The sequence below is a fragment of the Camelus bactrianus genome, chromosome 2, assembly GCF_048773025.1.
Source record: "Camelus bactrianus isolate YW-2024 breed Bactrian camel chromosome 2, ASM4877302v1, whole genome shotgun sequence".
NCBI lineage: Eukaryota > Metazoa > Chordata > Mammalia > Artiodactyla > Camelidae > Camelus > Camelus bactrianus.
The window spans coordinates 15,336,139-15,352,246 of record NC_133540.1 but is presented as its reverse complement, the minus strand read 5'-3'; the positions used below and the strand labels follow the sequence as shown (position 1 = coordinate 15,352,246).

The 16,108-nt window shown below is 47.5% G+C and overlaps 1 long non-coding RNA gene across 3 annotated transcripts in view; it reads right to left on the bottom strand.

The window, feature by feature from the left end:
* LOC141579548 (uncharacterized) overlaps positions 1 to 5,346 on the bottom strand; it is a 65,512-nt gene extending 60,166 nt beyond the window's left edge. The window contains exon 1 of one of the 3 annotated variants that reach the window (XR_012511118.1): positions 5,105 to 5,346. This is a non-coding gene — a long non-coding RNA (uncharacterized LOC141579548). Of the gene's footprint in view, position 1; positions 4,197 to 5,104 lie in introns of those variants that run through there. The other 2 variants (XR_012511127.1, XR_012511122.1) reach the window with 2 other exon arrangements.
* Positions 5,347 to 16,108: the final 10,762 nt, after the last annotated feature.

Genomic DNA, 16,108 nt, shown 5'->3' with positions numbered 1-16,108 from the left:
CCTCCCACCACAGGACAATCATCTCAGATCGAGAACAAACACTTTGGGAAACAGAGGTTGTTGATGTTTTTATGGTTTTCTGGTGGAAATAATGCCCTGAGTCACGTGAAGTTGTGGCTGCAAAATTGAACAGGAGACCAGACATTTTCACATTCAGGACACAAATAATCAGCCCCCGAGTGGTCACAATAACTGTTCTCCCCTTTGCCTGTTCACCCCAAAAGCTGCAGGACTCTCCTGCTTGCAGTGACACCCACCTTTTCTCACAAATTCCTGCCAAGTTCACGTCAGCAGCTGGTGGTGTCAAAGTCAACATTTGTACTGCTCTGAAGTCTCTCCATTACTTTATATCCTTCTATTTTCTCTGTTGTCTTCCTAGCTACCCTTGCATTCAGAAGCTGGTTAACGCACTAACATTGACTCTGTAATCAGTCCAGGATATAGGAAGCAGAGATTCAACTGTAACCAGTCCCAGAATACTTGTCATGCCACTCTAGTGTCCCAACAAAATACTCTGGCATCCCTCATCTCACCCAAAGAACCACTGAATTACTTAGAGGTTGTAAAAGTAGAGGGTTTCTCTACTGGGAAACACTGGCTTGTGGTAGAGTCTTGATTTCAGTTTTTGCAACTAGTTACAGGCAAAAAGACATGGTCCGCAAATTTTCTTCAAGCGTTTGGAATTTAAACTTTTATTAGATACAGAGCCGGCGGACTAACCGTAATCTATGAACATATGGTCATATTATAAAATAATATCCATGTCTGCCTTACAGCCATGTAAGAACTTGAATTACACCTGCATCCTGTAGGCCTTTAGAATTGGATGTGAAGCATCCTGTGTTAAAAACCTCCTATCCAGTCCCAGAACACCTTAAAGACAACATCACATTAATGCCACTGAATACATTAGTATAGAACTTGTATGGTAAAGTTACATCTCCAATTTCCCAGAGCTGGAAAGCAGATGCCTAGAAAGGCTGGAAAAGCCCAACTACCAAAACAGCTCAAAAGTTGAAGCAGACTCCTGCACCTCCCAGGGCGGAAGGCGGAGGGTGGAGGGGGCATTGCCAACCACACTGTCCTCCCCCAGGACGTGGCATGTGGGGAAGCAGGCAGGAGTGGGTGGCTGGGACTCAGAGGTGGAGAGGTGATGAAAGCAGGAGTGGAACTGCTCTGGTCCTAGAACAACAGAGCTGTAAAAAGCTCGGCTTCAGTTCAACCCGCTTCGTCTCCCACTTCCCCTCCCACCTAAGTGACAAACAGAGCACAGTCAGGCACTTTCTGCCCATGACGGTGACTACTAGCAGGAAAGGGACCAGGATAAAAGCATGTCCTACAAAAGATCAGTCTGATTTTAAAGACTGTGTTATAATCAATGAACAGCAGTGTCAGAGAGGGACACTTCTGAGGTGCTCAAATAGGGAGGAAGAGGCTGAGGATCCATTTCCAGCACTTCCATGTCTTTTATCACTCCTATTTCTGACCTTTCCTTTGCCACGTTTTGTAGCACTGCCATCACTGGCAGGTAAAGGGGCAGCAATGAGACTTGGCCGTTTGGCTGATGGGGCTACATTTCCCAGCACTGGAATGAAAAGGCACTGGAAGAGGAGCAGCTGGAAGATGTGAACCGCGGTCCTGGCCTGTGCCAAACACTAACCAGGTGACCCTGGGTTAGGCTGTTAGTCTCTCTGGGCTTCCGGCTGTTTACTTATAAAAGAAGGTTTTGTCATTGCACAAATATATCCAATATGAAATGTAACGTGAAAGTCAAACATAATGACAACTCACCTGCTTGCCTCAGGGAACTGTAAAAGCACTGAACACTATGTGAATGTAAACACAGAGTTAAGAAAACTGTTGAGGTAAAGCGCTAAACTGAACATGGAGATAAAGTTTTATGGATTTTCTTGGCTTTCTTTTTTAATTGCAACACTGAATTAATAGTTATTAGCTATACTCCAAACCACCACCCCTGCGAATAAAGTAGGTTAGCACTGCCTGAATGCCTGCTATTGCCCGATGCTAAGCAGGGTGAGGGTATAAAGGAGGCTGAACAAGGGAGTCTTCTCCAGTTACCAGCTAAGTGAGGAGACACATTGGAAACCAACCGGCAATGGTACCAAGTCAGTACTCAAAGACTAGATTACAGGCTACCGATCATGAACAGTGCAGAAATACAAAGAGGAGCTAGAAGTATTTGGAGTAAATAGGGAAGAATCAATGAAGGGGATGGGGCTCCAACTAGTTCTCAGGGCAATTCTAAGCTGTTTTAACTGAGGACTGGATAGGAAAAGACTGGTGAGTCCTGGATTTTAATAAGGCACAGGTTACCCTAGGAGGCTAAGTCACATAATGATTGGAACAAATAAGGTAAGGCCAAAGTGATTAAGGGTCGAGACTACCTGGCTGAGATCTGGTTGTGGTAAGTCTTTGACTTGACTCTAGATGTTGGAGGGTCAAAACTGAAGGTTGACTGAAAGGAGGGGAGAGAATATCCAAGAATTCAGCAGAAGGAAAAATTCTTGTATCAGGGATGAACGCTCTTCATCAGAGTATCAGCAATCAGAATAGACATTTGAAACCAAAAACATACAGTTCCAGAAGCCAAGAATTTGTGGAGGGTGGTGAGAGAAATATAAATCAAAGACCATTCCAAGCCTTTGGGTATTCAAGACTAGAAGAATGATTATGCCACTGAATAAATGGATATGCTGCAAGAAAAATGATTATGAAATCAGCTTTAGACATGTTGAATCTGACATATGAGCTAAGAGTAGGTGTTCTCTAAGAAGCTCAAAATTCAAAACTGAAGCACAGATCTAGAGTACAGGCTTAAGATGCAGATGGACAAGACATGATAAATCTCCTAAAAGAAAACATACGCAAAACATTATCTGACATAAATCTTAGCAACGTTCTCCTAGGGCAATCTACCCAGGCAATGGAAATAAGAGAAAAAAACAAAAGGGACATAATTAAACTCATAAATTTCTTCACAGCATAGGCAACCATAAGTAAAACAAAAGGAAACAACAACCTACGAATGGGAGAAAATATTTGCAAATGATACGACTAACAAAAAAGCCTTAATTTTCAGAATATATAAACAGCTCATACAACTTAAAAACAAAAAAACAAACAACTCAATCCAAACATAGGCAGAAGACCTAAACAAGCATTTCTCCAATGAAGACACAAATGGCCAATAGGCACATGAAAAAATGCTCGATATCACTAACAAATAGAGAGATTCATATCAAAACTACAATAAGATATCAGCTCACACCAGTCAGAATGGCCATCGCTCAGAAGTTCATGAATGATAAATGCTAGAGAGGCTGTAGAGGGAAGGGTACCCTCTTACACTGCTGGTGGGAATCCAGTTTGGTGTAGTCATTATGGAAAGCATGGAAATCCCTCAAAAAACTAAAAGTATACTTACCCTATGACCCAGAAATCCCACATCTGGGTATATAACTGGAAAGAACTCCAATGTGAAAAGATACCTGCACCCCAGTATTCATAGCATCACTGTATACAGTAGCCGAGACATGGAGGCAAGCTAAATGTAGCAACAGATGACTGGATAAAGAAGTTGTGGCATATTTATAGACTGGAATATTACTCTACCATGAATAGGACAAAATAAAACCATTTGCAGCAACATGGGTGGAGCTAGAGATCGTCATTCTAAGTGAAAGCAGCCAGAAACAGAAAAATACCAAATGATATCACTCATATGTGCAATCTAAAAAAATAGAGAAAAAGACACTGTGAACTCATCTACAAAACAGAAACAGACTTGCAGACTTAGTCAACAATCTTAAGGTTACCAGGGAAAGGGGATGGCAAGGGATATATTTGGGAGTTTGAGATTTACAAATGTTAGCCACTATATATAAAAATAGATTTTAAATAAAGTTTCTTCTGTATAGCAGAGAAACCTATGTTCATTATCCAGCAATAACCTATAATGAAAAAGCCTATACAGCCACCAACTGAGGAAGCAAGAGAAGAAAGGAGAGTTAGTTATGCTGGGCTAGAGCCCACTTCCAAAATCATTGTCAGCCACTGAGGCTGCCCCGAGGGCACTGAGCACTCCTCCCAGGGACAGACTGACATGACATGCGTCCTGTGAACCTGGGGCAGCAGAGGCCGTCCTCAGATCTGGCCCTGGGGGAGATGGGAGCAAGTCCACCTGATCCCCTTGGGGCAGCACCCCTCCCCGCAGACCCCGCCTCCTGACTGCACCGCTCCTGCCTCTCAGGAACCCACTGACTTGAAAACAAGTGATCCACGAACCTGGGGCAGCGGCAGGGAGATGGGCAGCGATCTGGCAGGCTGGTCGACTTGCCCCCTTCTCTCCCACGGCCTGTCCAGGGCTCGGCTTTTGCTGCTCCAGGCATGGTCCGCAGGTCAGCCTGCTTCTGGAAGGAGGGCGCGGTGTGGTCGAAGGCAGTGGCGGGTTATGGGGTCTGCCCATGAGAGCCCGTGGATTGGCTTCAAACTCCACAGCGCATGGCCTGAGATTGGCCTCTGCTGCCCCAGATTCGTGGAACTCAGGTTACAGGCCAGCCTGCTCCTGGAAGGCAGGTGCTGTGCTGTCAGGGAATGGCGGCGGCTGCGATGGCGGGACTGGGGCTGCCCTGTGAAAGCGCGGGGTTTGCGACCATTTCCCGCTGTTGCTGCAGCCATCCCAGCACACTGATCACACTGCGCCCACCTCCCAGGGGCAGCCTGACCTGTAACCTGAGTCACAAGAACCTGGGGATTTAGAGGCCGCCCCCAAGGTCAGGCCGCGGGGAAGATGGGAGCAAATCCAGGGGCTCTCATGGGGCAGCCCCCATTGCATCCGAGGCCCCGCGACCGCACCGCACCCGCCTCCCGGGAGCAGGTCATGGTCTGAGGGCCAGTCAGAGATGCTTCGGAGCCGTCCGGTGCCCTCCCACCTCCCGGGGCAGTACCTGTTCTCCTAAACCCGGGTATAAGCGGCGGCAAAAACGCGGGGTTCAGGAACTACTAATAGCGGGGTTACCACTAACCACAGCGGCGGCTGGGAACCGCCTCAGGGTCCTAACGGGACGCGCGGCCGTGACCTCACCTCCGCACCCCTCCCTGTGCGCCTCCTCAGTCGCACAGCCCAGGCGTCACCCGCCGGCTTCGAGCAGCACGCCCCCACCAGCGCCCCCTTAACTGCCCGGCAGCGGCAGCCAAACCAAGGGCAAGCGGCGGCCCAGACCCCAGGCCGTGTTTCTCTTCCAGGAGCTGGTCCAGGAGCAACCGGCTGCCGCCAGCTTCCACTCGTTCTGGGCGGGTTCCGGCGTCCGCGCATCTGTCCGTCAGCGTGTGCGCGCCCCTCCTCCTCCTCCCTCCTGCAGCGCAAACTGCTCGGATGGGTCTCCTGCTTTACCAGACCTGGCCACTGGGGCCGGGAGGAGCCAGGTGGTGCCCCTCCTGCTCGTCCCGCCGGGTCTCCATCCCCAGAGCCTTCACCCCGCCACCGACTGGGTCCTGGCACTGAACTAGAACCACGACTGCCCTGGGCCAGGCCACACCCCACCAGCCCCACTTCCCCTGCTCACCTTCCCCTCCCTGTTACTACCCTCCCACCCCTGGCCAGGCCCAGTCTCCCACCAGACCTTAAAGACAGGGCTTCTTCTCCTCACACCGAGGTCTGTGCCCTGACACTCCGTCCTGCTTGGTCCTAACCTATGGCCCCTACACCCTCATGCCTCACCACAGGACCCCCAAATCCTGAAACTATACTCCTCACCTCTCAGCCAGGTCAGTTCCAATCTGAGCGGCCCCACACTCCTCAACCTATACCCCCTCACCATGGGATCCCCTTCACTCTGAGTGCACCCCTACCCTAAGCTCACTCCCTCACCCCTAACCCTGTGGTTGGGGTGGGGAAATCTGAGCTCCAGTAATGATGACTACTGCCACCAGCGGGGGATCAAGCCTAGTGTGCACCTTCATAGTTAGCGTCTGAGGCTACAGGGCGAGGCAGGCTGGGCTGAAAGAGGTTCCAATTCCCGCCCTGGCACCCTGATCCCCGCACCCTGTGTCTCATTTGACCCGATGGGTCAGGGTGATCCCAGGCTGCCAGCCAATGGCCTGTGGGCCTTGGGTGGTTGATGGTCCTGATGGTGATCTGGACCCCTAGGGCGGAGGCACTAGGCACGCGGACCTTTGGGGTGGGGGAGTTCAGAGGGTGCACTTGAGCCCAGGGGTAGACAGCAGATGGTGGGCTGTGTGCATGGGGCTGTGTGCGTGGCCTGGCCTCAGCCCAGGTGGGTGCAGGTATCTTGTTCATTCACACCAGGCCAGAGGGAAGAGGGACGGGAGCTTTCAAAGCATCAATTTTAGGAAGCCAAGTCTGGAGAGAAAAGTAGGAATGTGCACTGTCCAGGCCACCATGGATCCCGCCGTGACGCTGGTCCCTTGCATCAGGGGAGACTGGCAGTTAACTGGCCAATGAGACATCCCCTGCTGTGGTATAGTTTACAGGCAATTGAAGGGATTTTGACAGGTAATTTTAATCCAATAATTGTCACTTTCTCTGCGGGAGATCAGGTCCAAAGTCATGGTGAATCTGGCAGGGACCCTGCCTGAACTGCAGCCTGGGACTGTAGAGGACCCACCCAGGAGTCATCCTCTTAGCTCTCACCCAAAGGCACTGTAATAGAGAAGAACAAATCTGACTCCATATTGGATCTTTTCCTTTCCTTTAACCCTCTGCCGTGTTTTCTAGGCTTAGTCTTGCTAGCTCTGCAACTTTTGTAAAACAATGTTGCCTTTAGGCTGAAATAAACAGAAGATCCTATTCTCAAAACTCTGACCTTTAAGGATATTAACACTTTTGCACTCTTATAAAGATAACAAGTTGCAGAATAGAAAAAGTTTGTTTTGTTGTAGGTGTTACAGGAACACGGTGATCTGATTCACGTGGACAGCTGCAAAGGATTCAAAGGACAAAGAAATCCGACACCAAGAAGTTTGCAACAACCAACCACAGCCCCTCCCCTATTTACTAGAAAAGGAGCCTGAAGTCTGACTTGGGGAAGATGGTTCTCCAAGATATTAGTCTGCCATTATCTTGGTCTGCAGCTGTCAACGTAGACCAGGTCATAGGGCCTCTGTAAAACCTCTAACAAAGCAAAAGTTATTTTCTATTCTGCAACTTGCTGTCTTTATATAAGTGCAAAAGTGTTAATATCCTTAAAGACCAAAGACTTGAAAATAGGCTTTCCTGTATATTTCAGGCTAAAGGCAACACTGTTTTACAAAAGGTGCAGAGCTAGTAAGATTAAGCCTAGAAAATAGGGCACAGGGTTAAAGCCAAAAGGACAGATCTTCTATGGAGTCAGATATTTTTCTTTTCTATTATAGTATATTCTATTTTTGTTTTAAGTTTACAAGAATAAAGTTTAGCCTTTTCCCATTTTAAATTGTGCAATTTTAAGGAGCATTAAGTGCATTAAAAAAGTTGTGAGACCAACACCACTGGTTTAGACAATTGCCTTCCTCAAAATAAAAGCTTGTATACAAAGCGCACCCCACATCCTACCACCCCCAGCCAATGAGAAGCACTAATCCCCTTTCTCTCTCTGTCTTAACCTATCCTGGATGTTCCCTATCAATGAAATCATATAAAAGGTGGCTTTTTTTTCTCGCTGCCCTCATATCTTAAGTAGGGACGGGTGAATTTTTTGTTTGTTTGTTTTCATGTGAATTAGCATTTTTGTATTTTGAGAGGGAAATCCAGATGGATTAAAGATGAGACGTACCAAATGAAGCCCTTTTGGTAACTCTGTGCATAATCTCGTGGTAGGCACTGCTGTTCTAAGTGTGAAACCAGAGCCAGAAGGGAGATGCTTAGCTCTTCTTGTGGCAAAATAAAACCAAACTAAAGCAGAAAACAAAGGCCAAGAAAGACAGCTGGAAAGAAAAACCACAGCCTGGAAAAAGCTTTCCTCATGACCCAAGGTCGGAGAAAAGCTTCACATCGCTGTGGTGCAAAAACCTCTTGAAGCCCAGTGTTCTGAAAAGAAACAAAACACACACAGGCAGTTCCAACGAGAGGCAGTGCAGGTGGCCAGTGTGTGCTAGAGATGCTCGACCTGTAAGGTGAGGACATAGGCAGATGGACAGACTGCAGAGATAGCATTGGCCACCATCACACTGGCAGGTCTTTAGCCCGGTGACAACCAGCCCTGGTGACAACGTGAGCAGGCAGAGGCCCCAGGAGGTCCCCTGGAGGGAAGAGCAAATGGACGCTCCTCTCCGGCAGAACAAGGTACAGGATACATCAAAGTGCCACAGGAACATCACTTCCCTAGCAGTGCTGGTCCTTAGAGAAGATTCCACCAAAGTGCTTGCACAATATTCAAAGATAATTTTTCTTTAGTAACATGAATTCAAAATAATCAATATATCATCAAGGGATTTTCAGAAGTGACCTGCCCTGGGCCCGAACAATACACACACATAAATACACACATATACACATAAATATATACACACATACATACCGGAAAAGAGACAGACAGACTGAAACACAGAGAAGCAGGGGAGACAGAGAAACAGAGAGAAAAGACAGAGAGAGAGGCACTGAGAGACAGAGACAGAGAGAAGGAAAACTGGAGCTGGGAAGGAGTGGAACTCACGCACATTTTCACAAGTCAGTCTGCATGTCAGAACCTGGTCTCAAAGTCCATCCATCCTCCAGGGGAGGGTGTGGGGATCACAAAAGGGCGTGGGAACTGAAGGCAAAAAGTATGAAGACATTGTGGGGCAGCCCACCACAGAGGCCGAGATAAGACACTGGGCCTGTATGTCAACATGACAGAAAGAACTAGGAGGTTGTTTGCCAGAGCTGACGACGTCAGAGTTGTATTTAAATTTAGTCACACGACTGGGAGCTGGGAAGCAAGCAATAAGGAAAGTGACTTTCTCCAGACCTCAGGGCAGACCCAGGCCTGTGTGGCATCTTCTCTGCGCTCCGCCAGCCCTCTGTGGGGTCATTCCTTTGCTAAGTCTGTGCACGAGCTCCCTGTGATGCCAGCCCATGGGGGTGACAGATGCAGTAGGTGTTTCTAGGTCTAGAGACAGGATGGCTTCTCTAGGAAGCAGGGGCCAGAATGGTCCCCACTATGCTGACGGGAGATTGGGGAGACCCTGAGAGGCACGTGGCTTTTCCATGGTGATAGCACTGTTGAGTGGGGGGAGCCATGTCTGAACCCAGCTGTATCTTCAGAGCTGCAGCACTGGCTGCATCCAGGCCTCCCCAGGGCTATGAGGGGGGCTGAGTTGGTGTCACTGTGTGTGGACATGGCATGGAGTGAGAAATGATAGATCGGCAGCCCAGAAAGGTCCTTGGGGAGCTATGTGTCAGGAGGAAGCTTGGGTAAGTGGACCCCAGGAAGTGATCTCATTTCCCCAGCAATAGAGCCCAACAGAACTTGGAACTAAAGTCACCAGGCACCCACTCTGTAGAGAAGTCCCTACTCAGCTCACTTGATTGGAGACAGAGTCACGTTCTGCTGCATCCCAATATCCCGAGGCCACAGACCCCGGAAAGCCCGCAGCGAGGGGCTTTACCAACGCTGCCAGCGCTGGGTCATGTCTCACCCAAGGCGCCTCTGGACTTTTGGCCAGAGAGACCCAAAGGTAACACAGGGAGGCCCAGGGCAGGCCCGCCCAGGCCAGGCCACCACTCTGATCCCACCCAGGTATCCCGACGGCCCCGTCCTGGCTGGTGGAGGTGGAGCAGTCAAGTTGGGGATGGGTTTCTGCCCAAAGCAAGAGCAGTTCAGAGGCCTGGTGGGCCGGTCACATCCACAGCCCAGGGCAAAGCTGGCTGGCTGGGATGTGGAGAGCCAGGGAAGGGTCCTGCTGCCCAAGGTGGAGCCCATGCATTCTGGGTATGTCTTTTCCCTCCCGGGTGTCTGAGCTGAACAAGGTCTCGGTCTGATCTGGCAGCAGAGGGTCGAGTGGACAGAAGCAGGAGTGTTCCTGGCCGGGCAGGGCTCTGAGGCTTCCAGGCCGGGTCAGCTGCTGGTCACTGTCATTGCAGAGCTAGATACCACATATTGAACAGCAGCTGATGAATAAGAAAACCAACGCCCCCTCCCCCAAGTGAAGGGCTGATGTGCCGCTCTTCTGAGGGCCAGCGCAGGATCCAGGTGGGTCTGGATATGGCAGGGTCCCCTCCACCGTGGCCCACAAATCAGTGGATCACGCCTCTGACCCAGAGATCACCCAGGGCTCTCCCCTGGTACCTGCCCGGGGATGACGGGTTGCTCAGCACACCCTGCTCTGACATGGAGCACAGTGCCCACCTCGCTGCAAGTCAGGTGGAGGACCAGGAGCCCCCAAAAGAGAGCCCGAAGTTCAGGAAGGCAGGGCTGATGCTTGTGTGTAGGTGAGGGAGGGGCGAGGGCTGGGCCACACAAGGAGGTGTACCCAGAAGCTACTGTTGGGACCAGAGAAAAGAATGGCCTCAGACCACCTGTCTGGAAAAATTCAGTCACAGAACACATCCTGTGGGCACTTTCTGGGTGGGAGCTGTCTGGAAAGCTCTGGGAAGTTTTCTGTCCTTGAAGAGGCACATGGAAAGGGAGGCATGTGGGTAAATTTTTCCTCTCACACAGCATGAGCTCTTCCACAAGACTTAAATCTCTCTCCACATCCAATAGTTACAGAGGAGGCAGGGGCAGGGGAAGATGTCAGAGACCAAAAAAAGGATGATCTGGATCCAGCAGGAGACCGCGAGTTCCCTCCTGCCGCTCCTGCAACTCCTCCTGAACCTGCATCTGCAGCTGGACTGCTGGACAATGGAGAAACAGTTCAGGCATCACCACCAACTGGGACAGAGCCCCCTCTGCACCCACCCACACCTTCTTCTCCAAAATGTTCTCCAAATTCCCACTATCATTCCCCTCCCCCTCCCAAACTTGACTTCCCTTCCTCTGGAGATGTTTTTGTTTGGTTTTCTGTAGTTTCCTTTGTTTGTTTCACTTCATTTATGGCAAGGTTTATTTTTCTTTTTGGAGATTCATTAATAAAATATAGACTTTTCCCCTTTTAAATTGTGCAACTGAGGAGCATTAGAGGCATTCACAATGTTGTGCGACCATCACTACCATCTAGTTTCATACTATTTCTTTCCTCAAAGTGAAACCTTGGATCCAGAGCGTGCACTCCCCTCCCTCCTCACCCAGCTCCTGACAACACCAAGTCCTCTTTCTCTCTGAGTGTCTTTAACTCTCCTTGGTGTTCCCTGTCAATGAAACTTTAAAAAAGTTTTCTTTTGTCCCTGCCCACTTGTTTTTAGCTGGGGCTGGGGATTTTTTTTGTTTTCACTTGAAACAGCATTTTTATCATTTTAAGGGGATATCCAGGGGGATTAAAGATGTGATGTACAAAATGAAGCCCTTTTAGTAACTCTGTGCATAATCTCAGGGTAGACACTGCTGTTCCCCCTGTGACACCACAGCCAGAAGACATAAGGGAGATGCTTAGCTCTTCCTGTGGCAAAAACAAAACCAATCAAAAAAATTAGCAAAAGCCCAGAAAAACTGCTTGAAAGTGAGACCACAACCTGAAAAAAGCATTCCTCATAACCCAAGGTTGGAGAAAGGATTCCCATCCCTGTAGTCCAAAATCCTTTCGAAACGCAGTGTTCTAAACAGAAACAGAACAGACATGGGCAGTTCCAATGAGAGGCAATGCAGGTGGCCAGTGTGTGTTAGAGATGCTTGACCTCTCAGGTGAGGACACAGGCAGAAGGAAACTGCAGAGAGATCACCGGTCACCATCACACTGACGGGTCTTTAGTCAGGTGACAACCAGCCCTGGTGACAATGTAAGCAGGCAGAGGCTCCAGCAGATCCCCTGGAGGGAAGAGAGAAGGGACACTCCTCTTCAGGAGAACAGGGTGCAGGACGCATCAAAGGGCCACAGATGCAGCTCTTCCCCAGAAGTTCTGATCCTTACAGTTCATCCCACTAAAATCCTTACACACCTATTCAAAGATGCATTTTCAAGGGTGATCATCACAGCACTGGTTGAAACAGTCTGAATTAAAGCAATACTAATGTTGATGAAGAGTGTATGGGGTCCATTTTTTCTGGTTCATGTGGATGAATGAATGCTGTGCAGTTGGAAAAGTGGGTGTCTGGTCTCAACCCAATGTCAAGGGAGGCCTCAGGGTGGAAGTATGCAGACCCACTGTCTGCACCCATGGTCCCACCTGCATGACCACATATGTGTGAAATCAGTATAGATGTAAACTGATCTGATTGTGAGTGTGCGAGAGACAGAGATGGAGAAAGACATACTGAGAGACACAGAGACTGAGACATAAGAACCAAATCATTCATGATAGTCACCTCTGTGGGTGGGAATTACAAATCTCTTCTCTTTTAGGCAATATTTCAATTTTTTGTACTGTGTCTATATTACTCTACTAATTCTAAAAGGATTAAAATCCTATCTTAATGTGACCCATTCATTACTCATCTAGTAATTAAACTACATTAATCCTATTTTTAAAAGAATTTAAAGTCTTCTCAGGACGCAGTTCCATGTCAGCTCCGTGGCAGCAGAGGTTCTCCAGGAGGTCGTGTCTCTTCTGAATCAGCATCCAAAGAGGTGAGGAAGAAGTACCAGACTTGGACACTTAAGACTACAATAGATTAGAGATTCTGTTGAGAGAAACTAAGACCTACATTCACAGAGAATAATCCCATATTCATGGAGCAGAAGGCTTCATTCTACTTAGATGACAATAGTCCACGAATAGATCTAAGGATTCAAAGAATGCCTACCCAAATCCCAGGTGGTGTTTTGCAGGAATTGACAATCAATCTAAAATTCACGTGGTAAATCCAGGGGCTCAGAATACATGAGTGAATGTTGAAAAAGAAAACAAAGTTCGAGGAATGGAAAGTCAGATGGAACCCATGGTTAATACAAAAGCACTTTAAGCTGAAGACACCTGAGATTCAATAGATGTAGAAGAAAACCTGTCATGGAAGCCAATTCTCTCCTCTCCCTTTGCCCTATTAAGTTAGGTTGATAAAAAAGCCTTTAACTTTCACCATTTAACATGGTACTTACTTTTCTGGTTGGCTCCTGCTTGTGTATAAATAAACCGTTTCTCTCGTTCATCTCCTCCTTAATTCTGTGTGCCCTTTGGGAGGGACTCTGGATGATGGGGACCTGCTCTTTTCTCACCTTCTTTAGTGACATCTTTTGTCCATGGTGAAGTGCTTAAAACAAAAAGGCTCATTGGTTTTGGGTCAGATTTGGAACATGTAAACCTTTGGAGAACCCCTGGAGGTACAAGGGGGTTCAATAATGCTGGGAGAATTTACTTGTCCAAATACCTAACAAGATACAATTTGCATAGTTGTTTGTTTTTTTTTTTTTTTTAAAGATTCTTACCCTAAAACAAATACCCTATCTAAACCTCTTGGATGATCAAATAGAAAGAAAAAAGAGAATCATGTCTGGCCTAAGAACTCTTCCTTAATAAAATGGAAGGACAGAATCAGATTCAGAGCAAAAAGTAAAATCCATTTATACCATCAACCCTCCCACTCTTTTGTACACTGTCTTCATGTAATCTGCCAGATGGCGCCCTGGAGAAGGCCCTTTGCCCGGAACTCGTGCTCATTTTCAGAGCTCTGCCAAGCATGAGGTTGGTCCCCAGGGCCTGAGAGGGGCTACTTGTGAAATCTTCTCTGCTGAGACCCACCGGACTGAAGGGAACTGTGTGCTCTGAGGGAGAGAGAGCACACCAAGCCTCTGTGGAGGCATCTCTGACATCATTCCAAAGGCACACAGCTCTAACTTTGGGCATGGGAATTTTTGAGTGGCATCTTAGTTGGAAATCTCCTCCTGGATAGAAAGAAGCAGATTCAAGATGTTGCAATTGGATGGGCAGGTCGGCCTCTCGAATTTGTCGATGAGAAGGACACGCAATTCACTGCAGAATTAGGAACAACCATCCCTGCTCTGCTGACTTCATCTACAGAGAAACAGAGACGGGGCCCTAGGGGGAATTAAACACCCACCAACCCTTCTTACCGATGTCAACGTCCCCACTTTATTCTCCTTTCAGGTCTCTGCACAAAAACTGTGGCTCAGCCCCAAATATCACATAACCATCACCCTGAACCACTCTGTGTCTGTCCAACTCGAGCATTAAGGCCTGTTACCATTACTGTCAAATCGTGTCCCCCTTTCAGCCCGTCTCCCGCCATCATCCCAGCCCAACCTCGGTGTCTCTCTCCAGGTCAGCAGCACTCTTCCCATTGGCTTCCCATCAGCTTACCTTGCCCTGCTTCCATTGCTTATTCCCCATATATTACCCACAACGGTCTTATTAAATTATGAATCGGATCAAGCTGTTCCGCATTGCAAAATAATCTCGTAATTTTCCATTGTATTCAGAAGGATATCCAGAGTCCCTACCAAGGCCCTGTGTGATCCGGTCCCTCACCCGTCTCTGCAGCCTCAGTTCTCACCGTTCTGCTCCAGCCCATCTTCAACGCCCAGATGGTCCCCACCAGGACAGCTGTGTTTGTAACTCCAAGTCTCGTACTTACACTTCTCCCGGCCTGGGAGGCTTTTCTTGTCTGTTACCTATGTGGCTTATTGTTTTGCTTCATTCAGGACTTTGTTCAAATTATTTTACCCTCAGAGAGGACTTACCTGATCACATTATTTAAAATAGCATGCACATATTTCCTATTCAATCATTTTCTCTCCTAATATGTTTTATGTTTCTTTCTGGCAAATATTAGAACCTGGCAGTACGTCATATATTTATTTGCTTACTGGTTTATTGTCTGTCATTCTTACTAGACCTATATTCATGGAACCACAAATAACTTTTAACCAGTAACTTTCAAAACGCCTTTAAATGAATTCTTTTATAAGATGAGAATTTCAGATGCTTCCACGGGTTGCTTAGGGGAAAAAAGAGAAAGGATTCAGGTTGAACTAGGTTATTAAGGACCTGGGAGTTGGTTATTTATTTTATACATAGTAGTGTGTATCTGTTAATCCCAAACTCCTAATCTAGCAAAAGACCGAGCTGACATTTTTTTCTTTTTAAACTTGGGTTCTTTGAGATCTCTTTTCTTATTTGTTATTTTTCTTTTATTGTAAAGACTTTGTCTTATTATATTTTTACATTGAGGTACTGCGAATTGAACCCAGCATGTACTCTACCCCTTCAACTATACCATCCCCTCCAAAGACAATTATTTTTATACTTTGACAATACCATATTGAATTAAGATTTTTTGTTCCATTTTCCCTTCATAGAGTTTATAACTGAGGGAGAGAGTCAGAGGAAGCCCTGGGCCATCCTTTGCTTCTCAGCGGGTCACTACACAGCAGAGGAGCTTGGCTGTTTCCAGGCCCAGCTCACCTTTCTGCTCTGAGGGCCTACTCAGGCCACTTCTCTAAACAGCGGCATGTTAGAAGCATCAGAAATCCAACTAGCGAGCAACAATGACAAAACTGACCCACCTGCAGTTGGACATCATGTGATCTGAAATGACCCTCTTAAAGCTCTTCTTCCTATTAGTGGATGGTTTTCAAAAATATTCCCAAGGAAATTAATCTCACTCTATTTTTCTGGATTTCTTGGGACTTCTATGACTTTAACTGCAGGCTTGATTTTCTGCAGAACATCTGTAGGGAAGCCAGGCAGAACACGTGAACAGACCCTGAAGGTCACGGCTGAGGCCTCCGGTCAAAACATCCTTGTTGTGCAGAGCGTACGTTCATGGGACCATTTTCATGACTGCTGTAATTAGTTCTCATCCAAGTGTCCCACCTAAAATGTTTCTAGATAGAAGGTGGTCTGACGCAGGTGAGCAGTGGGGATGTGGGATGCAGATGGCAGACAGACTGGAAGGAGAGAAGTGAAATGTTTCTTCAGGCTTCAGTTTGGAAGATTTCTGATTTTTATATGGACATTAAAGTTGGTCAGGCTGAAGCACCATTTGTTCTAAGACGGGGTGATGTACACGTATCCCTACAACTTCTAAAAAATATGTTGAAGCTGGACGTGACAGCCTAG